The 24,201-nt window shown below is 47.6% G+C and overlaps 1 protein-coding gene across 3 annotated transcripts in view; it reads left to right on the top strand.

Moving 5' to 3' along the window:
- Positions 1 to 24,201, top strand: part of glis2b (GLIS family zinc finger 2b) — a 364,253-nt gene that overhangs the window by 224,679 nt on the left and 115,373 nt on the right. The gene's annotated exons all lie outside the window — the stretch shown is intronic.

The raw sequence follows: 24,201 nt of genomic DNA, 5'->3' as shown, positions 1-24,201 counted from the left end.
ACTTTTGCCAATTATCTTAAATCTGTGCCTTCTGTTTACCCACCCCCCTTCCAGTGGAAACAGTTCCATCATCAACAACAATCTGCATTTATATAGTGGCTTAAATGTAGAGAAATGTCCCAAGGCACTTCACAGAGACATAAGGAAAGAATGAACAAGAAAATAACAGAGATCAAGAGGGTTGATGGTAAGTTTGATCAAAGAGGAGGTTTTTAAGGACGGTTTTAAAGGGGGTGGAAAGGCAAAGGGAGGGAATTCCAGAGGTTGCGGCCCAGGAGGCTGAAGGTGTTGTGTATCTGTAAAGCATGCCCTCCCATGTTCCGCCACCAGGGAATCACCTGAAGTCTCAAGGGATCCCAGCATCCCTTGGGAGTACTGTATATAAGCCGGCCCCTAAGGCCTGTTACTCACTCTGGAGTGTCTTAATAAAGACTGAGGTCACTGTTATTTTAACCTCCCGTTGTGCAGTCTCATCTGTGTTAGGAACACAACAACTGGCGACGAGTACACGAATCCAACACAAAGATGCAGCAAACTGTGGGCATCCTGGAGAAGTTCTCGGAGGGTGAGGACTGGGAAGCCTATGTCGAACGGCTAGACCAGTACATTGTAGCCAACGAGCTGGACGGAGAAGGAAGCGCTGCAAAAAGGAGAGCGGTCCTCCTCACGGTCTGCGGGGCACTGACCTACAGCCTCATGAAGAATCTTCTGGCTCTGGTGAAACCCACAGATAAATCTTATGAGGAGCTGTGTACACTGGTTCGGGAGCATCTTAACCTGAGGGAGAGCGTGCTGATGGCGAGGTATCGGTTTATACGTACCAGCGATCTGAAGGTCAAGAAGTGGCGAGCTACGTCGCCAAGCTAAAGCGACTTGCAGGACAATGTGAGTTTGATGGGTACCTGGAGCAAATGCTCAGAGACTTTTTTGTACTGGGCATTGGCTACGAGACCATCCTACGAAAACTTTTGACTGTAGAGACCCTCAGTAAGGCCATTGCGATAGCACAGGCATTTATGTCCACCAGTAATAACACCAAACAAATCTCTCAGCACACAAATGCTAGCTATGTTCATAAATTAACTGGAACTGTGTTTGCGAGCAGAAATGTACAGGGCAGAACCCACGAGTCTGCAACTGCCAGCAGGCCTCAGGTGACCCAGATGACTCAGAGTCCGCAACAAAGGATGAATGCAAGGCATTTCACACCTTGTTGGCATTGTGAAGGCTTCCATTCAGCCTATTCATGCCACTTCAAAGGATATATTTGCAAGAGCTGTGGAACAATGGGGCACCTCCAACGAGCTTGCAGACGAGCTGCAAGCTCTGCAAAACCTGCTAATCACCACATGGCAGAGGAAGATCGGTCCATGGTGGATCAAAGCAATTTCGAGCCTCAGAGAGAGGAGGAAGATGCTGAAGTACACGGGGTGCACATATTTTCGACGAAATGTCCACCTGTAATGCTAAACGTAAAATTGAATGGCTTACCCGTAGCCATGGAACTGGACACTGGCGCTAGCCAATCCATCATGAGTAAAAAGATGTTTGAGAGACTGTGATGCAACAAGGCACTCAGACCAGCCCTGAGCCCTATCCACACGAAACTGAGAACGTACACCAAAGAGCTTATCACTGTCCTGGGCAGCGCCATGGTCAAGGTCACCTACGAGGGCACGGGGCACAAACTGCCACGCTGGATTGTCCCAAGCGATTGCCCCACACTGCTTGGAAGGAGCTGGCTGGGCAAAATCCGCTGAAACTGGGATGACATCCGAGCGCTATCACATGTCGATGAGGCCTCATGTACCCAGGTTCTTAACAAATTTCCTTCCCTTTTTGAGCCAGGCATTGGAACCTTTTCCGGGGCGAAGGTGCGGATCCACTTGGTCCCAGAGGCACGACCCATTCAGTACAAGGCGCAAGCGGTACCTCACATGATGAGGGAGAGGGTGGAAATCGAGCTGGACAAGCTGCAACGCGAGGGCATCATCTCCCCAGTGGAATTCAGCGAGTGGGCCAGCCCGATTGTTCCAGTGATGGCGGCGATTATAAAGTAACTATTAATCGTTTCTCGCTACAGGACCAATACCCGCTACCTAAGGCAGACGACCTATTTGCGACGCTGGCAGGAGGCAAGACGTTCACCAAACTCGACCTGACTTCGGCCTACATGACGCAGGAGCTGGAGGAGTCTTCGAAGGGCCTCACCTGCATCAACTCGCACAAAGGACTGTACATCTACAACAGATGCCCGTTTGGAATTCAGTCGGCTGCAGCGATCTTCCAGAGAAACATGGAGAGCCTACTCAAGTCGGTACCACGCACGGTGGTTTTTCAGGACGACATATTGGTCACGGGTCAGGACACCGTTGAACACCTACAAAACCTGGAGGAGGTCCTCCAGCGACTGGATCGCGTAGGGCTGTGGCTGAAGAGGTCGAAATGCGTCTTCATGGCAACAGAAGTGGAGTTTTTGGGGAGAAAGATCGCGGCGGACGGCATTCGGCCCACAGACGCCAAGACAGAGGCCATCAGGAACGCGCCCAGGCCACAGAACGTCACAGAGCTGCGGTCGTTCCTGGGACTCCTCAACTATTTTGGTAACTTCCTACCGGGCTTAAGCACCCTCTTAGAGCCCCTACATGTGTTATTGTGCAAAGGTGAAAACTACATATGGGGAAAAATACAAGTAATTGCTTTTGAGAAAGCCAGAAACATTTTATGCTCCAACAGGCTGCTTGTACTGTATAACCCGTGTAAAAGACTCGTGCTAGCATGTGATGCGTCGTCGTACAGAGTTGGGTGTGTATTACAACAAGCTAACGTTGCGGGGAAGTTGCAACCTGTCGCCTGTGCTTCCAGGAGCTTGTCTAAGGCCGAGAGGGCCTACAGCATGATTGAGAAAGAGGCATTAGCGTGTGTGTTCGGGGTAAAGAAAATGCATGAGTACCTGTTATGCCTCAAATTTGAGTTGGAAACCGATCACAAGCCCCTCATATCCCTGTTCATTGAAAACAAGGGGATAAATACTAATGCCTCAGCTCGCATACAAAGGTGGGCACTCGCGCTATCAGCATGTAACTATACCATCCGCCACAGGCCAGGCACCGAGAACTGTGCGGATGCCCTCAGTCGGCTACCATTGCCTACCACGAGGGTGGAAATGGCGCAGCCTGCAAACTTGTTGATGGTCATGGAAGTGTTTGAAAATGATAAATCACCTGTCACGGCCCGCCAGATTTGGACTTGGACCAGCCAAGATCCTCTGCTGTCCCTAGTAAAAAACTGTGTACTGCATGTGAGCTGGGCTAGCATCCCCGTTGAAATGCAAGAGCTAATCAAGCCGTTCCAGCGGTGAAAGGACGAGCTGTCCATTAAGGCAGACAGCCTGTTGTAGGGTAACCGCGTAGTGCTACCCAAAAAAGGCAGGGAGACGTTCATTTCGGATCTCCACAGCACACACCCGGGTATGGCAATGATGAAAGCGATAGCCAGATCCCACGTGTGGTGGCCCGGTATCGACTCTGACTTAGAGTCCTGTGTACGGCAATGCAGCGTGTGTGCTCAGTTGAGCAACGCGCCCAGAGAGGCACCACTAAGTTTGTGGTCCTGGTCCTCCAGATCATGGTCGAGGATCCATGTCGACTATGCAGGCCCGTTTCTCGGTAAAATGTTCCTGGTGATGGTGGATGCTTTTTCAAAATGGATTGAACGTGAAATAATATCGGGAAACACCGCCACCGCCACCATTGAAAGCCTGAGGGCCATGTTTGCCACCCACGGCCTGCCTGACATACTGGTCAGTGACAACGGGCCATGTTTCAACAGTGCCAAATTTAAAGAATTCATGACCTGCAATGGAATCAAACATGTCACCTCGGCCCCGTTTAAACCAGCCTCCAATGGGCAGGCAGAGCGGGCAGTACAAATAATCAAACAGAGCCTTAAACGAGTCACAGAAGGCTCACTCCAAACCCGCCTGTCCCGAGTACTGCTCAGCTACCGCACGAGACCCTACTTGCTCACAGGGGTGCCCCCGGCTGAGCTACTCATGAAAAGAATACTTAAAACCAGACTCTCGCTGGTTCACTCAGCCTGCATGATCAGGTAGAGAGCAGGCAGCAGCAACAAAATGTAAACGATGGTCGCGCCACTGTGTCACGGGAAATTGATCTGAATGACCCTGTGTATGTGCTAAACTCTGGACATGGTCCCAAGTGGATTGCGGGCACGGTGATAGCTAAAGAAGGGAATAGAGTGTTTGTAGTCAAACTGGACAATGGACAAATTTGCAGAAAGCACCTGGACCAAACGAGGCTGCGGTTCACAGACTGCCCTGAACAACCCACTGCAGACACCACCTTTTTCGAGCCCACATCACACATCCAAAGGATTAACGACACCACGCCGGACCAGGAAATTGCGTCCAACAGCCCAGCAAGGCCAGGCTCACCCAGCAGCCCTACAAGGCCAACAACACGCCAGCCCAGCGAGGGCACAGCCAACACATCAAAACAGACATTTGTACCGAGGCGGTCCACCAGGGAAAGAAAGGCTCCCGACCACCTCACCTTGTAAATAGTTTTCACTTTGACTTTGGAGGGGGAGTGATGTTGTGTATCAGTAAAGCATGTCCTCCCATGTTCCGCCACCAGGGAGCGCATCACCTGAAGTCCCAAGGGATCCCAGCATCCCTTGGGAGCACTGTATATAAGCCGGCCCCTTAGGCCTGTTACTCACTATGGAGTGTCTTAATAAAGACACTGTTACTTTAACCTCCCGGTATGCAGTCTCATCTGTGTTAGGAACACAACAGAAGGCATGGTCGCCAATGGTGGGGTGAAGGGAAGAGGGTCGGGCCGCACGCTGCTCCTTTGAAGGCCCCGACCTGCTGATGGTCCTTGCAGGCCAGGGCCGACCCAGCATTCAGTTTGGCAGCCCCAACCTGCAAGGACCATCAGCAGGTCGGGGCCTTCAAAGGAGCATATCACTTCAAGGTACAGCGTGTGCTGGAGAGCGACGGCTGTGAAGAGGGCAACTGGATTAGACGTCACCAAGGTCCAGGTCGCTGATTGTAGCGTGGGCAGATACAGCAGGAGTGGCGAATGATCATGGAGTGACGTGATCGGGGCCCAGGAGAGGCCTGAGTTCGGGGCCCAGGAGAGGCGAGAGCCCAGGGGCAGCATGGGCCAGCCCACACTGCGATATGTGTGCACACTAGGTCCGTGCAGCAGAGCTGGTCTCCAGTCGTCTTGGTTAATCCTTGCCACTGGATCAAGACCTAGCTCTGTCAAGCTCATATGGTGTCTGGTGTGCAACGGCCAACACGTTAAAACAATCCATGCACAGGCGTCTTCCACCCTACACTATGTAGTTCAGGACCTGGAATATTAGGTTCTTGATTGAAACACCTGTGAACTCATCCCTTTTTGGCGTGGAAACAAGTCATCCTCGATACGAGGGACCGCCTATGATGATGATGATGAAGGGAAGAGGGGACTGCCAGAGTCAGAGGAACGGAGAGTAGGGACGGGTATACAAGGCTAAAGGAAGTCACAGAGATGGGGACATCGCAGCTTCCTATTTCCTGAGTTCATAGAGCTACCCTACTTGCCACTGTGCAGGGCTTTGCTTGCTGGTGTGTCCCCATTGCTCCCGCACTCATAGAAAAACATAGAAAATAGGTGCAGGAGTAGGCCATTCGGCCCTTCGAGCCTGCACCACCATTTAGTAAGATCATGGCTGATCATTCCCTCAGTACCCCTTTCCTGCTTTCTCTCCATACCCGTTTAGCCGTAAGGGCCATATCTAACTCCCTCTTGAATATATCCAATGAACTGGCATCAACAACTCTCTGCGGCAGGGAATTCCACAGGTTAACAACTCTCTGAGTGAAGAAGTTTCTCCCCATCTCAGTCCTAAATGGCCTACCCCCATCCCAAGACTGTATCCCCTGGTTCTGAACTTCCCCAACATCGGGAACATTCTTCCCGCATCTAACTTTTCCAGTTGGAATGGAGAAGCCATGATGCAGAGAGAGAGATGTGGCAACAGAGAGGCAGCACAGCTGTAGGAGACTGCTCTCTCAGTCTGCGGGATGCCTGCTACGCAAAGTTTGAGACAGTTATATGGTTTACATCAAAGCTGTGGGAGACCCCATTAATGCTAACCAGATCTTCCAGAGTACTGTGCACAGTATTACAAAAAGGATACAGAGGCACTGGAGAAGGTACAAAAACGATTTACAAGAATGATACCAGAATTGAGAGTTTATTACTATCAGGAAAGACTGAGCAGGATGGGGCTCTTTTCTCTAGAAAAGAGAAGGCTGGGTGACCTAGTAGAGGTCTTTAAAATTATGAAGGGATTTGATATGGTAGACATAGCGACGTTTCCATTGGTGGAGGAGAGCAAAACTAGAGGCTTTATAAATATAAAATAGTTATGAATAAATCCAATAAGGAATTCAGGAGAAATTTCTTTATCCAGAGAATGGTTCGAATGTGGAACTCACTACCACAGAGCGTGGTTGAAGTGGCAGATGCCTTTAAGGGGAAGCTGGATAAGTACATGAGAGAGAAAGAATAGCAGGATTGCTGATAGGATTAGATGAAGTAGGGTGGGAGGAGACTCACGTGGAGCATAAACACTGGCATGGACCTGTTGGGCCGAATGGCCTGTTTGTGTGCTGTAAATTTTGTGAAAATCTCGCTCACCGGCCTTAGTGGATCCTGGCATGTTTACCTGAGGGTTGCAGCCAGCGACATGATAGCTAGTCAGTGGGAGCTGGCACCTCAAGGAGCTAATGAATGCAACTCATGTGAGTGTTAATTAAAAGCAGTTAGCATGAGATTGTTTGAACACCATGCCCCTGAAATTCTTCCTGTCTCTGGCATAACTGCGGGATGGGACCCGGAGTAACTCAGCCAGGCTTCTGCTGTTTTTTAGGAATTTCAAGTGGAGATTACAGGAGACCAGGAGAACTCTCATAGAATTCCTTGGCCCAGGTCTTTAATGTGGTTGACTCAGGCCTGCTTCATGGCTCACCACCACCTTCTCAAGGGCAGTTAGGGATAGGCAATAAATGCTGGGCTTGCTAGTGACGCTCACATCCCATGAATAAATACATTTAAAAAAATCTTCAAATGGGAAACAAAACCACTCACCTGTGAAATTGGTATAAATATTTTCACTCATTTAGATTTGCAAATATGCAACCTCTAAACTGTCAGCAGTGCCTGAGGAAGTGTAGTTGTTAGACAGCAGTGGACTTGTAGCAACTGGAACTTTACAATGTTTTTAACTATCATATCATTAATACTCATTCATAGGAATCCAAGGAGAAACCATGTTAAGCTGCTGTATTCACGCTCTTCATCCTGTTGTTTAATTTTGATGGACAGGTTGCATAAACTTGGTTTGTGTTCCCTTGAGTTTTGAAGGTTTAGAGGGGTGATCTGATCGAGGTGTTTAAAGTGATAAACGGATTTGAAAGGGTAGATCCAAAACAAGGGAACACAATCTTAAGTTAGGCTGTTCAGGAAGCACCTTTTTCATACAAAGGCTCGTGGAAATCTGTAATTCTCTCCCCCAACAGGCTATGGATGTTGGGGGTCAACTGAAATTTTCAAGAGCCAAATTGATAGATATTTGTTGGATAAGGGTATCAAGGGGTACGGAACAAAGGCAGGTAAATGGAGTTGAGGTACAGATCAGCTGCGATCTAATTGAATGGAGGAACAGGAACGAGGAGCTGAATGACCTCCTCCTGTCCCTATGGTCCTTTCCTTCTGGTACCTGTGCGCTAATGCTTTGCTGTTTCTTAATACACTTTTTGCACTGTCAGCAAAATGCAGAGGTCAACATGCTAGTCCAGGACAGACTCCAAAACACTCAGAAATGTGCTAAATAATATGTCAAAAAGCAACAGTTTCCCAGAGAGGCCACATTCCCAGACCATCCTTGAAAATAAATCTCAGACCTGCTTCATGCCGATTGCACATCTAATGTCTACAGACCCAGACCAGAAGCTCCCTCGTATCCTGGCATTGGAGGGGGTGCATTGATGCCGGGGCAGTCACTACAGGTATCATGAGAAGCAGCAACATCTGTACCCATTGGAGCTGGGCACAGGCTGAGCTGGGCTGCTGTCTGTGAGAGCAGGTAACATAGTCCCAATTAAGTCCCAAAAGCCCTGTCTCTCTATTTATCTCTCTGTTTCTCTTTCCCTCTGGCTTGCTTTCTCTCTCTCTGTCTCTCCTTGTCCCTCCCCTCTCTCTCCCTCTGTCTGCCTCTCTTCCTTCTGTCTCGCTTTCTCCCTCTCCTCTCTCTCCCCCCTATGTCTCACTTTCTCCCTCTCGGTCTCTCTCCCTCTATTCCTCTTAACATAGAAACATAGAAAATAGGTGCAGAAGTAGGCCATTCGGCCTTTCAAGCCTGCACCACCATTCGATAAGATCATGGCTGATCATTCCCTCAGTACCCCTTTCCTGCTTATCACTCCATACCCCTTGGTCCCCTTAGCCGTAAGGGCCATATCGAACTCCCTCTTGAATATATCCAATGAACTGGCATCAACAACTCTCTGCGGTAGGGAATTCCACAGGTTAACAACTCTCTGAGTGAAGAAGTTTCTCCTCATCTCAGTCCTAAATGGCTTACCCCTTATCCTAAGACTGAGTCCCCTGGTTCTGGACTTCCCCAACATCAGGAACAATCTACCCGCATCTAACCTGTCCTATCCTGTCAGAATCTTAAATGTTTCTATGAGGTCCCCTCTCATCCTTCTAAACTCCAATGTATAAAAAAGGCCCAGTTGATCCAGTCTCTCCTCATATGTCAGACCAGCCATCCCGGGAATCAGTCTGGTGAACCTTCACTGCATTCCCTCAATAGCAAGAACGTCCTTCCTCAGATTAGGAGACCAAAACTGAACACAGTATTCCAGGTGAGGCCTCACCAAGGCCCTGTACAACTGCAGTAAGACCTCCCTGCTCCTATACTCAAATCCCCGAGCTATGAAGGCCAACATACCATTTGCCTTCTTTACCGCCTGCTGTACCTGTATGCCAACTTTCAATGACTGATGAACCATGACACCCAGGTCTCGTTGCACCTCCCCTTTTCCTAATCTGCCACCATTCAGATAATATTCTGTATTCGCGTTTTTGCCCCCAAAGTGGATAACCTCACATTTATCCATATTATACTGCATCTGCCGTGCATTTGCCCACTCACCTAGCCTGTCTAAGTCACCCTGCAGCCTCTTAGCGTCCCCCTCACAGCTCACACCGCTACCCAGTTTAGTGTCATCTGCAGACTTGGAGATATTGCACTCAATTCCTTCATCCAAATCATTGATGTATATTGTAAAGAGCTGGGGTCCCAGCAGTGAGCCCTGCGGCACTCCACTAGTCACTGCCTGCCATTCTGAAAAGGACCCGTTTATCCCGACTCTCTGCTTCCTGTCTACCAACCAGTTCTCTATCCACGTCAGTATATTACCCCCAATACAATGTGCTTTGATTTTGCACACCAATCTCTTGTGTGGGACCTTGTCAAAAGCCTTTTGAAAGTCCAAATACACCACATCCACTGGTTCTCCCTTGTCCACTCTACTAGTTACATCCTCAAAAAATTCCAGAAGATTTGTCAAGCATGATTTCCCCTTCATAAATCCATGCTGACTTGGACCGATCCTGTCACTGCTTTCCAAATGCACTGCTATTTCATCCTTAATAATTGATTCCAACATTTTCCCCACCACTGCTGTCAGGCTAACTGGTCTATAATTACCCGCTTTCTCTCTCTCTCCCTTTTTAAAAAGTGGTGTTACATTAGCTACCCTCCAGTCCATAGGAACTGATCCAGAATTGATAGACTGTTGGAAAATGATCACCAATGCATCCACTATTTCTAGGGCCACTTCCTTAAGTACTCTGGGATGCAGACTATCAGGCCCCGGGGATTTATTGGCCTTCAATCCCATCAATTCCCTAACACAATTTCCCGCCTAATAAGGATATTCTTCAGTTCCTCCTTCTCACTAGACCCTCGGTCCCCTAGTACTTCCGGAAGGTTATTTGTGTCTTCCTTCGTGAAGACAGAACCAAAGTATTTGTTCAATTGGTCTGCCATTTCTTTGTTCCCTCTCTCTCTCTCTCCACTCTTCTTATCCACCTGCTGTGCTCTGGCCATTTCAGCTCCAGCAGAATCTTTTAACAGCTGCAGCCTGCCTCAATTTCCCTCCCTCCCTCCCAGTGGCAGACTCCAATCCTGCTACATACAAAGGCCTGCCCCACCATTTCTCCAATGATCTCAGGAAGATCCTGCCCCCAGTGTGTGGGCTGTGGTACTGTGCTCCAACAGAGAGTCATCACCTTCAGCAGAAATGGGGATAAAATTGTGGTCGGAATGAGATTAAGGGAACATTCTAAAGACCCAGAGGTTTGGCTGGGATTGCCACTTGAAATATCAGCTGGGATTAGAAACTCAATAGGACCACATGAATCATGATTTTTTTTATGGTTGAAAAATTAGCTGCACATGTTCTCAAAGTAGCTAAAGAAAGAAGACAGGGTAGAGGGTGACTGCAGGCTGTAAGTTTTGTTTCTGCCTCTTGGTTCACAACAAAATCCCACTGCATAAGCAGGATGCCTCCTTGCCACTTTCTCCTCCTTAAAACCCACCACTTTGACTAAGCATTTGGTCACCTATGCTTAATCTCTCCTTATAGGAACAGGAGTAGGCTATTTAGCCCCTCAAGCCTGCACCACCATTCACTGAGACCATGGCTGATCTGTGACCTGACTCCATATACCCACCTTTGTCCCATATCTCTTAATATCTTTGGTTAACAGAAATCGATCAATCTCAGATTTAAAATTAACAATTGACCCAGCATCAATTGCTGTTTGCGGAAGAGAGTTCCAAACTTCTACCACCCTTTGTGTGTAGAAGTGTTTCTTAACTTCACTCCTGAAAGGCCTGGATCTAATTTTTAGGCTGTGTCCCCTAGTCCTAGATCCCCCAACCAACAGAAATGGTTTCTCTCTATCTACCCTATCAGTTCCCCTTAATATCTTGAAAACTTTGATCATCTCACCCCTTACTCTTTTAAATTCAAGGGAATCAATCCTAGTTTGTGTAATCTCTCCTTGTAATTTAACCCTTGGAGCACAGGTATCATTCTCGTAAATCTACTCTGCGCTCCCTCCGAGGCCAGTATATTCTTCCTAAGGTGTGGTGCTCACAGGTACTGAACTGAACTGAACACAGGTATGGTCTATCTAGCGCTTTGTATATCTGTTGCATAATTTCTAACCACGTGTATTGTAGTCCTCTAGATTTAAAGGCCAGCATTCCATTAGCCTTTTTGATCCCATCCACGACATTTTAATTATCTATGCACATGGACCCCTTGTGTGACTTGGTGCCATATTTTGTTTGATAACGCTTCTGTGAACGCCATGGGACGTTTTACTATGTTAAAGGCGTTTTAGAAATGCAAGTTGCTGTTGCATTAATAATTCAGTGAAGGGGAGCGGGGTTAGTTAATTCAAATACTGAGCCTGGATATGACTGCAGGTTTCTGCATAGTCAGAGCCTGAGTCTGTGTTCACTGCACTAGATGGCGGTCTCTTCCATGAGCCAACAGCTCCAGATGTGAAGAAGTTAGCCCGACCCTTTCTTAGTTTGCACTCGTCCCATCCCAATCCTTTATCTGCATTTTGCACAGAATAATCTCTCAAGATCCACATTACAAAATCTCTATGGTTCTCAAATCCTGAATTGCATCCTCATTAATCTCTCTCCCAGTGAGAATAAATTGAAGCTTTGTCAGCCTCTCTCCACAGCTCAATGATCTAACCACTGAGATTATCAATGTTGCCTCTCTCTCTCTCAGTCCTTTCCACTTTCTCTGCATGCTCAGGTGACCATTGTTAATGCAGGTATAGTTTGAATGGCAGCCCTGAGTTTATGAGGGTAAATTTTCCAGTTATTTGCTGCCAGTACAGGAGTGCACAATTGAAAAAGTTGCCTTGCCGGTGGGAGTAAAGCTCTAATTATCTTACACACTGCCTCATCAGTAGCCTCAACCTCAGCAGGAGTGCTGTACAGTAATTCATACAATCTGGCCTCCTTCTATGCTGTAATTCAGCCCATCGTGTAGAAGGGCTTAGGTTCCATTCCTGGTCTGTCCTGAGATCACACTGGGGTAGTAGCATTAGGGTACTGCAATCAGTGCCCACGGGTTAGAGCGTGGAAAAATTGCCCAGAGGTCCCATTCCTGATTGCTGTCCATTATCCCTTCCTGGGAAGTGCATGTGTGGGGATCCGGGTGATGATAGGATTTGGTGGGACTGTACTGTCCCTCGCAGTTGATTAGGTTACCTATGAGTGAGGTACAAGAGGGCTGCCAGTGTCTTGTGACACAGTACCCCACCACAAGTCAGCAACTTCAGGGGAGGAACCTGAAGGTGGGGGAATAAAATGCAGCTTGTTTTTCCTGCCCATTCCCTAGCTCTTAATCGCAGAAGAAAGAGAAATAATCTGACTCAGATTATAGCAAATCCAGGTGGAAATGCAATGGCCAAGGCATATCTTACGCCACCTTCTCCTGTCTGTAGAGCACTCTCCTGGATGCTATACTGTATGGAATCCAATCTCTGTACCTGGGAGTGAGCCTGCGCTTGAGGAGCATGTTGGAGCTTGTACTACAGCAAAGGCTCTGACTTGTCGCTGAGTATTACCCAGTACAAATCTCCAGGGACTTCCGGCTTCCTAACTATACGTTGCAAGATGTCTGCTCTTGTTGTAGGAGACTATTTGTGGTGTCACTCCATGTAATATATACAAAAAACAATTCGAGGAATAATATGAATAATTAGACATGCAGATCACTAATGTTACATACACAAGGGTTGCCAACTCTTGTTGGACGTAAAGCTGAAGGTTTGATCATGTGACATCTGATCATGTGGCTTCTGGTCACACAGTATTCCAGACCCCTTGAGATAAAGGCCAACATTCCATTAGCCTTTTTGATTACTTTATGTACCTGTCCACCAGCTTTTAGTGATTTGTGAACATGGACACCTAAATCCCTTTGCTCCTCCATAGTTCTTAGTCTCACACCATTAAGAAAAGATTCCGATTTCTCTTTCTTGGATCCAATGTTGATGACCTCACATTTCCCCACGTTGAACTCTATCTGCCACAGTTTAGCCACTCACTTAGTCTGTCTATGCCCTTTGTAACTTTATGCTCCTATCTACACAACTTACTGTGCCTCCTAATTTAGTCTCATCTGCAAACTTGGATATACATCTCTCTATGCCTTCATCCAAGCCATTGATATGGTGAAAAGCTGAGGCTCCAGCATAAATCCCTAGGGAACGCCACTCGTCACATCCTGCCAATCAGAGTACGCACCCTTTATCCCTACTCTATATCTGCCAACACCCAACCAGTTACCAGCTTACTCACAGCAGTATCCAGGAGATTAATCTATAATTCCTGGAGACTCTAGGACAATCCAGCAGTGTTGGCAACCCTAAATGACTCCTCCTCTATTGAGGGCACTGACCCTTGCTGGGTCTAGATTCAAGGGCACAGGGAGTTCTCCAGCACTGTACCCAAACAGCTAGTTATCGCCAGTCCTCACATGACATCCAATTTACAGGAGGGGCCTTTGGATCAGGAGAGAGAACTTCAGGTGATTTTTTTTCCCTCTTCCCCCTCTGTAGCCGTGACCAGCTAACTCAGCACAGGCCGGGGATTGAACCAGGAACCTCCACTGGCTGTGTGGCTTCAGTTGCATACAGGGCAGTGTATTCACCTACGGAACCAGACGGGGGAGCCGGGCAACACCATGTTTTGAGAAATTAACATTTCTACCAATAGTTTCTAGCTTTAGGTGAAATACAGACAGGCCGTAACATTAGAGAAAGCAGCTCTCCTGGGGCTCTGATCCTGGTCTGCCTTTTGCTAAAGAAGTCTGTATTCCTGGACAGGTTTGACTTGTTTCCTGTGTTGTGATCAATCAAAATGCATCCTCTCAGTTTGCAAAAGGTGTTATTATGCTGGCGTGGAAATAAGTACAGTCAGTTAAGATCTGTCTGTGAGGAATGCATTAAAGCCCTCAAACTCCCTTTATTGCAGTAAAGGGATAGTAATTCTGTCACACTCAGGTCTAGGTCTCATAAACGTTTTACTACAAGACTTCAGTCACTACTTGTAACTACTGAACCATTTCCTAACAATCAGCTAACTGCTGCAGGTCAGAGTATGGCTGAAACTCATTCAAGTTATTCTCTGCTGAGTTTCCATTGTTTAGAGCTCTCTCTGTAACCCTCCCCCTCACTACTTCTCTCATAAGAACATAAGAAATAGGAGCAGGAGTAGGCCCCTCGAGCCTGCTCCACCATTCAATAAGACCATGGCTGATCCGATCATGGACTCAGTTCCACTTCCCTGCCCGCTCCCCATAACCCGTTATCGTTTAAGAAACTGTCTATTTCTGTCTTAAATTTATTCAATGTCCCAGCTTCCACAGCCCTTTGAGGCAGCAAATTCCACAGATTTACAACCCTCAGAGAAGAAATTTCTCCTCATCTCAGTTTTAAATGGGCGGCTCCTTATTCTAAGATCATGCCCTCTAGTTCTAGTCTCCCCCATCAGTGGAAATATCCTCTCTGCATCCACCTTGTCAAGCCCCCTCATAATCCTATATATTTCGATAAGATCACCTCTTATTCTTCTGAATTCCAATGAGTAGAGGCCCAACCCACTCAACTTTTCCTCATAAGTCAACCCCCTCATCTCCGGAATCAACCTAGTGAACCTTCTCTGAACTGCTTCCAAAGCAAGTATATCCTTTCGTAAATATGGAAACCAAATCTGCACGCAGTATTCCAGGTGTGGCCTCACCAATACCCTGTATAGCTGTAGCAAGACTTCCCTGCTTTTATTTCTATGTTTCTATACTCCATCCCCTTTGCAATAAAGGCCAAGATTCCATTGGCTTTCCTGATCACTTGCTGTACCTGCATACTAACCTTTTGTGTTTCATGCACAAGTACCCCCAGGTCCCGCTGTACTGCAGCACTTTGCAAACTTTCTCCATTTAAATAATAAATTGATCTTTGATTTTGTTTTCTGCCAAAGTGCATGACCTCACACTTTCCAACATTATACTCCCATCTGCCAAATTTCTGTCCACTCACTTAGCCTGTCTATGTCCTTTTGCAGATTTTTTATGTCCTCCTCACACATTGCTTTTCCTCCCATCTTTGTATCGTCAGCAAACTTGGCTACGTTACACTCAGTCCCTTCTTCCAAGTCGTTACTATAGATTGTAAATAGATCTCAACACCTTTAAAACTCTCCTCAGAACCTCCTTGCTCTCTCATCAATGCTCGCAATCGGTTTTCTCCTCAGTGAAGCACAGTGGGCTCTTTGTTGTTTTAAGCCGTGGCTCAGTGGGCAACACTCTCACGTCTAGGTCAGAAGGTTGTGGGTTCAAGTCCCACTCCAGGGACTTGAGCACAAAATCTAGACTGACATTCCCAGTGCAGTACTGATGGAGTGCTGCACTGTTAGAGATGCCATCTTTCTGATGAATCGTTAAACCAGGTCAATGTAAAAGATCCCATGGCACAATTTGAAGAAGGAGTTCTCACCAGTGTCCTGGCAAATATTTATCCCAAACCAACATCACTAAAACAGATTATCTGGTCATGATCACATTACTGGTTGTGGGGGCTAATTGTCCGTAAATTGCCTGCCGCGTTTCACACAACAGTGACTACACTTCAAAGGTACATTGGCTGTAAAGCACTTTGGGACGTACTGACGTCGTGAAAGGCATTATAGAAAGGCAAGTCTTTCTTTCTTAAAGGTGCTTTATAAATACACTTTGTTAGTGGTGCCTGGACATCCATTGGCATCTGTCACAGGGCGAGGAAGGGTTTGGTTGCAGGGTCTGAACTATAGTTGTGCGGTAATCTTATCGCCACCGTTTACATTTTTTTTTTACCAATTTTGTTACCTGCCCCCAAATGGCCATTGCTGATGTGTGAACTGAGACAGTGAGTGTCCAGTAGAGGAGGTAGGTAGAAAGTGCTATGTTTTGGGGTTTTTACACAAGATATTCTCCTTAGGTTCAGTGCCATCGGTACTTCCATAAGTGGACGGCATGTCCCCTGTGAACCGGATTGGACCTTTACTGCCCAAAATCATGGTAAATGTCATGAGGACCAAAGCGAATCTTTGTCACCAATGTTCCCGCTAAGCTGTGCAGCCCTGCAATGGCTTAAAGGTTCTGCTCAGGCTGCTCATCAGCTTTTGCATGAAAGAAACTGCATTGTACTCTTAACTTACTAAAATATGTTGCGTTTCACCACGTGGGCATCACAACAAAACCCTGCCCTGACCTCATCTGTTGTCCACAATGCACACTTTACAAGTTCCAGGGACACGGAGGCCATGTGTAACACCCTTTTACTGCCCATCTGTGATTGGCTAACTCAACACAGACCACTGATGGAACCTGAGGCCCTCCTGGTCTGTATGGCCCTAGTTCCACACGGGACAGCTTCCTCATCAAACAAGACATTGAGAGAGCCATGATATCTTCCTGTAGTTACGATAAAACCATCTCTCATACGCCTGTGTCCCAGCAGACGTAATGCCTCCAGCATGAACTTACTGCCGCAAGCCACATGGTGGCATTGCAGCGGAGGATTTGGGGTGGGTTGCTCCTGGACGTCAGTCTGCTAAGCAACACCCCTAAATAGGGTTGCCAACTCCGATTCGATCTATTTCAGGAGGTTTAATCACATGATCTCCAACCACCCCACCCAACTCACCCACCATTGGTCGCCCAACATGTTCATCCTCGCAGTACCCCACCTTCCTGCACCAATTGGAAAGCGAACTAACTCTTCATTACCTGATTGACTGACAGTCAAGAATCATCCAAACAGAATTTTTCCCCCATCTCCAATATTTTTATAAAAGGAAAAATGTTTGCATTTATATAGCACCTTTCACAACCACAGGACATCCCAAAGTGTTTTGCATCCAATGAAGTACTTTTGAAGTGTAGTCATTGTTGCAATATAGAAAACGCGGCAGCCATTTGCACACAGCAAGGTCTCATAAATAGCAATGAGATCATCTGTTTCAGTGATGTTAATTGAGGGATAAATATTGGCCAGAACATTGGTGAGAACTCCCCCTGCTCTTCTTCAAAATAGTGCTGTGGGATAATTTATATCCACCGGAGAGAGCAGACAAGGCCCAACAATGGAGAGACCGGGCTTCAAGGTTTTCCGACGTAGCACTGGAGACCTTGGTGGAGGAGGAGAGATGTGCTCTTCTTCTTTTGTATGTTAGTAGCATAGCAAATCAAATGTCAATATCTAAGCCAGATATCCAGACCAAAGCTTCCGGTCTAACAGCGTGGATATCTTATAGGCTGTCTGCAAATTCCCTGAGAGCAGTGCTCAATGACGTGCTCCTGGGTCTGATTAGGAGCTCCATAGTCCCATGGTGGGGATGCTTTAATCTTCCACCTATGGAGAAGGTGGAGGGAGCATCGACCATGACCAGTTCTGAGGTGGTTGATGGTTGTCCACTGTTTGCGAGGAAGGTTTTATCCTTCAGGTTGTACAGTGGGGTCCTCTTTCAGGAATCCATTCCATATGTCGCAGTTCTTCCAAGCATTTTGCTGTCAGTCATCGAGGCTGAGGGGAGATCGCTGAAGGGCTTTGGCGATAGTCCAAAATGGGCGTCTAGATTTGAGACGGGTTGGTGGTCGGTTGTTCAAGTCGGCCTGGATTGGCATGTCTTTGCTGGTGTAGCAGTTGTATTCTCTGGAGACTGTATATTCACAGCGTAGGTGTGTGGTGCGATGTTTGCAAGCACGGGCAGCCAAGGTGTTGGTGTTGATAAAAGCGTACCGGTGATAAATCTCAGAATTCAGCTGGACATCAACGGATTTGACACTTGATAGCCATGCTGGAGAGCTGTACTCCGCTGTAGAGTACACCAGGGCGCGTGCTGCCGTACAGAGGGTTTGAGCGCCTGCTCCCCATGTGGATCTGCCGCGTTTCTGGATCAGGTTGATCCTACTCTTTAGTTTCTGCCCAAGGTTCTGGAGATGTTGTCTATGTGACAGGGTGCGATCAAGTGTGACTCCTAAATAGGAGGGTTTTTTGGCATGATTTATCTTTGCGCTGCAAAAGGAAACTTTTAAAGCTTGATTTGCTTGATGGGTGTTGAGGTGGAATGTCGAGATGACGGTCTTTTGCGGGTTTGGCTGAAGTCACCATCGGTATCCATCCTCTGTAAACCACTGGTCAGGGTATCCTCGGTGACAGACAGATTCATGTTTAGCGTGGCCAAGGCAATGTCATCAGCATATACAAACTTGCGGGACTCTGTTTTGGGCAGGTCACTGGTGTAAACGTTGAAAAGCAGCCCATGCTTCCGTTCTGTGTCGTGTGCCGCTGTGTCAGGTCCACGAGTGTGACGGTGGCCTTGAGCTGGTGCTGGAAGCCTGCTTCGATGTGCGTTGTTAAAGCTACCACTTGGTCCCAGCAGTTATGGCCATTCCGGTAGCCCGCTTGCTCTTTAGGGAATGGTTGGCTCGATGGTGGGGGCTCAGTTGTGGAGTAGTATCCTCTGCAGCATTTTATAACAAGTGTAAAGTAAGGAGATCGGGCGGTAGCTGGAGGCTTCACAAACATTCTTCCCCTGCTGCAGGAGGGCAATTATTTTAGCCTCCCTCCAAATAGATGGAATTTTACCGGTTGCCAGTACAGGTGCAGTGTCAAAAATCCGGTGTTCCGGAATCTGGACCCGACGACCCTGCTGACCTCGGGCCTCGGCGCCGCTGCCCTTACCTCGGGGCCTCCCCGGTGGGGCCCGCCTGAACACCTCCTCGGCGGGGCCCACCCGAACACCTCCTCGGCGGGACCCGCCCGAACACCTCCTCGGCGGGGCCCGCCCGAACACCTCCTCGGCGGGGCCCGCCCGAACACCTCCTCGGCAGGGCCCGCCCGAACACCTCCTCGGCAGGGCCCATCCAAACACCTCCTCGGCGCGGCCCGCTTGACAACAACCTTGGCGGGGCTGGATGGCTTGAACAGCTCTTTGGCGGGAATTCCCCCCCCCCCCCCCCCCACTCCTCCACCTTTCTGATGTTCCAAAATCTGGAAATACCCAAACTTGGGCTCATGTGTTTCCGGATTTGTGACGTCAGAAAGTCCGGAAAAGCCTGAAATCCGGAACGGCCTCAGTTTCGAGGATTCCGGAATTTAGACGCTGCACCTGTACCTCGATGTACTAGATCCACAGGGGGATAGGAGACCCTCCAGACACACACTCAGAAGGCAGTGGGAGCAGATAGCCATGACATTCAATGCCGGGAGTTAAGCTCTGAGGACTTGGATGTCGTACCAGAAGAAGTTTAATGACGTCACACGATGGTCAAGGTCAGTGAATGCATCTTCAAATGCCATATCCCATTGACTGCACTACTAGCCTCAACCACTGCTCAATGCACCATATGCATCACTCACCTACCAACAATCTCTATCAATCAAGACTCATATCTAACATTCATAGCTTCACCTCACCCTCACACGTTTAGCACTGTTGCAAGCCTCACACTCACATTGCACAGCTTGCACACACTGGCAGCTATTCAACTATGATAACTATATCACCCAAACATATTGCACAACACTTACTGACAGACTTCTTCTTTCTTGCAGGACAAGGTCGCACAACCGGAGGTAGCAGGAGCTAACCGGCGGGAGTCAGGCACGCCTGCATGTCCTAACCCCCATGGAGGAGACGGTGCTGGCCATTGCTGAGGCCGTGGCCAGTGACGGGGCTGAATCACCTGAAGATGATGGTATTCTCAGACCTAATCCTCCGTCTCGCATCCCATTTCCTCCTTATCCCACAATTGCTTCTGATTTCCAAGGTGCAGATGGCGTAAGCATGCACCTCTTGTTTCCCCCCCCTGCCCTCACCACAACCCTACTGAGGTGCCTTTCTCCTTTCAGATACCCAAGAACTGTAACCTGGCCATGCAATAGTGGAAAAGCAACAAGGCAGTGATGATGAAGAAATACTGTCACTCGATTTCACACTCGCAGTCACCTGCTCAGATACTGACAATTCGCGGAATTTAGAGGATAGCATAGAGGAGGGATCTGCATGTAGTGAGACACCGAGCATGAGCGACCTGCAGCCAGGGCAGGGGGCAAGGATAATGCAGGTGACAGCTTGCAGGAGGGCGAGGTCACACATGAGTTCTGGATATCTCCAGTTCCAGCCTGGAAGGAGCCCGATGCATAGAAGTTCACCACCACAGCCACTGGCAAGGTAGTCCTCACCCTGCTCTGAGGTTGCAGTTGTGGCCGCAGCAGGTGGCAGATTTCCATGAGGACGTCCTTGGTGAAGTGCAAACATCTGAGGTTCAGGTAGGAGAAATGCTCCCTGAATACGATGGGCCGATATGGCCTCCTGCTGAGAGCCCTTCCCCCTTCCCCCCCTCCTCGCACTTCGAGAAGCTTGTCCTGCTCTGCGTGGCCTCTGTTCATTCACCAATTCATGCTGTATTCCACGGGGAATTCCTACTAGTGCACCCATGTCTGTCAACAGATGGTTTTGCAGAAGCCTTGAAGTCAGGAAAAAGTCCTTCAGCACCTGCCACACCACTCTCTGTAGACTTTTGCAACTTGAAACAACTATAGAAAGCGGCAAACACTGCAGGATCGTACCAACAGCCAGAAGAAATCAATCAACAACTAACCTGTAAATAGTTGATGATCCCTTTAAACAGTGCTGGTGGGGGGTCCTTCCTGCTGCTGAATGCGTGTTCAGCTGTGCGAACTTAAGAGAAGGTGCGAGCTGGAGCGTTGAGCTCCATAATGGTTATGGTGGCGTCAAATCTGTGTTGCACGCTGAGTGACGTTATGATCTGCATACTTTCACTACATGCACTAATGCCCTCAACAATATGGCGCCCAATGCCATTCGCCCTCAAGTGTGCGTACGGCTGCGGGCGCCACTTTGGACCTCTAAGAGCACTCATAGCGCCCAAAAAAACAGGCGCTGCGGATCCAAATTTTGTGCCCTAAATATGAGAGACATAAACTGCACACGTGCGATTTTGATCACGCCTGTTTATAATAGGTGATATAAAAATAGTTGACAGCTAATAATGGTCAGCTATTACCATTTGCATAGATGTCCTGTCACTGGGTTTGCTCAGGGCCCTGACACAGGAACATAGAAACATAGAAAATAAGCGCAGGAGTAGACCATTCGGCCCTTAGAGCCTGCACCACCATTCAATAAGATCATTGCTGATCATTCACCTCAGTACCCCTTTCCTGCTTTCTCTCCATACCCCCCGATCCATTTAGCCATAAGGGCCATATCTAACTCTCTCTTGAATATATCCAATGAACTGGCATCAACAACTCTCTGCGGCAGGGAATTCCACAGGTTAACAACTCTCTGAGTGAAGAAGTATCTCCTCATCTCAGTCCTAAATGGCCTACCCCTTATCCTAAGATTGTGTCCCCTGGTTCTGGACTTCCCCAACATCGGGAACATTCTTCCCGCATCAAACCTGTCCAGTCCCGTTAGAATCTTATACGTCTCTATGAGATCCCCTCTCATCCTTCTAAACTCCAGTGTATAAAAGCCCAGTTGATCCAGTCTCTCCTCATACGTCAGACCAGCCATCCTTGGAATCAGTCTGGTGAACCTTCGCTGCACCCCCTCAATAGCAAGAACGCCCTTCCTCAGATTAGGAGTCCAAAACTGAACACAATATTCCAGGTGAGGCCTCACCAAGGCCCTGTACAACTGCAGTAAGACCTCCCTGCTCCTATACTCAAATCCCCTAGCTATGAAGGCCAACATACTATTTGCCTTCTTTACCGCCTGCTGTACCTGCATGTCAACTTTCAATGACTGATGAACATGACACCCAGGTCTCATTGCACCTCCCCTTTTCCTAATCTGCCACCATTCAGGTAATATTCTGCCTTTGTGTTATTGTTTCCAAAATGGATAACCTCACATTTATACACATTATACTGCATCTGCCATGCATTTGCCCACTCACCTAACCTGTCCAAATCACCCTGCAGTCTCTTAGCATCCTCCTCACAGCTCACACCGCCACCCAGTTTAGGGTCATCTGCAAACTTGGAGATATTACATTCAATTCCTTCATCCAAATCATTAATGTATATTGTAAAGAGCTGGGGTCCCAGCACTGAGCCCTGCAGCACTCCACTAGTCACTGCCTCCCATTCCGAAAAGGACCCGTTTATCCCGACTCTCTGCTTCCTGTCTGCCAACCAATTCTCTATCCACGCCAGTACATTACCCCCAATACAATGTGCTTTGATTTTGCACACCAATCTCTTATGTGGGACCTTGTCAAAGGCCTTTTGAAAATCCAAATACACCACATCCACTGGTTCTCCCTTGTCCACTCTACTAGTTACATCCTCAAAAAATTCCAGAAGATTTGTCAAACATGATTTCCCCTTCATAAATCCATGCTGACTTGGACCGATCCTGTCACTGCTTTCCAAATGTGTTGCTATTTCATCTTTAATAATTGATTCCAAGATTTTCCGCACTACTGATGTCAGGCTAACCGGTCTAAAATTGCCCGTTTTCTCTCTCCCTCCTTTTTTAAAAAGTGGTGTTACATTAGCTACCCTCCAGTCCATAGGAACTGATCCAGAGTTGATAGACTTTTAGAAAATGATCACCAATGCATCCACTATTTCTAGGGCCACTTCCTTAAGTACTCTGGGATGCAGACAATCAGGCTCCGGAGATTTATCGGCCTTCAATCCCATCAATTTCCCCAACACAATTTCCCACCTAATAAGGATATCCTTCAGTTCCTCCTTCTCTCTAGACCCTCGGTCCCCTAATACATCCGGAAGGTTATTTGTGTCTTCCTTCATGAAGACAGAACCAAAGTATTTGTTCAATTGGTCTGCCATTTCTTTGTTCCCCATTATAAATTCACCTGAGTCCGACTGCAAGGGACTTACGTTTGTCTTTACTAATCTTTTTCTCTTCACATATCTATAGAAGCTTTTGCAGTCAGTTTTTATGTTCCCGGCAAGCTTCCTCTTGTACTCTATTTTCCCCCTCTTAATCAAACCCTTTGTCCTCCTCTGCTGAATTCTAAATTTCTCCCAGTCCTCAGGTTTGCTGCTTTTTTTGGCCAATTTATATGCCTCTTCCTTGGATCTAACACTATCCTTAATTTCCTTTGTTAGCCATGGTTGAGCCACCTTCCCTGTTTTATTTTTACTCCAGACAGGGACGTACAATTGTTGAAGTTCATCCATGTGATCTATCAATGTTTGCCATTGCCTATCCACTGTCAACCCTTTAAGTATCATTTGCCAGTCTATTCTCGCCAATTCACGCCTCATGCCGTCGAAGTTAGCTTTCCTTAAGTTCAGAACCCTAGTCTCTGAATTAACTGTGTCACTCTCCATCTTAATAAAGAATTCTACCATATTATGGTCACTCTTCTTCAAGGGGCCTCGCACGACAAGATTGCTAATTAGTCCCTTCTCATTACACATCAGGAGAAGGCCATTCACCCCTGTTCTGCCATTCACTGATCATGGACTATTTGTACCTCAACTCCATCTACACACATTGTTTCCTTCATGCGAGCCTTGATTTCAAATGTAATCGGCCTGATTTATAATCGACCGTTCAGATTCTTTTACATGAAATGAAACACTAGTGCTGGAAACACGCAGCAAGCCTCTGTGAGGAGCAAGTGCAGCTTGCTGTTACAGGTGAGACACTAACCAGGGTACAATCACAGAACACAGCTCAAAGCTTCACCTGCCTTGCTGCTTCCAGATGCTGCCTGACCTGCTGCGTATTGTCAGCACGATTTGCAGGTTTTTTTAAAAAGTGAGTGCAGCCACCAGCTTCTTAAAGGTTGCTAGGAATTTTCACTGTGCAACGTGAAATGGGGAAAACCATTTTCAACTTGGACTAAAAGGGTGTAAATTGTAAATCGGCGGCAGAAGTAAACACAACAGGAAACAGAGGGTGTTTTCACGGAGTTGTAGCGACCTTGGACTGGGAGCTGCGGCACTGGGAGGGTGC

The sequence above is a fragment of the Pristiophorus japonicus genome, chromosome 15 (assembly GCF_044704955.1).
Source record: "Pristiophorus japonicus isolate sPriJap1 chromosome 15, sPriJap1.hap1, whole genome shotgun sequence".
In the NCBI taxonomy this organism is placed as follows: Eukaryota; Metazoa; Chordata; class Chondrichthyes; family Pristiophoridae; genus Pristiophorus; species Pristiophorus japonicus.
The sequence above is the reverse complement of the archived record's forward strand: the minus strand, read 5'-3'. Positions and strand labels throughout refer to the sequence as shown.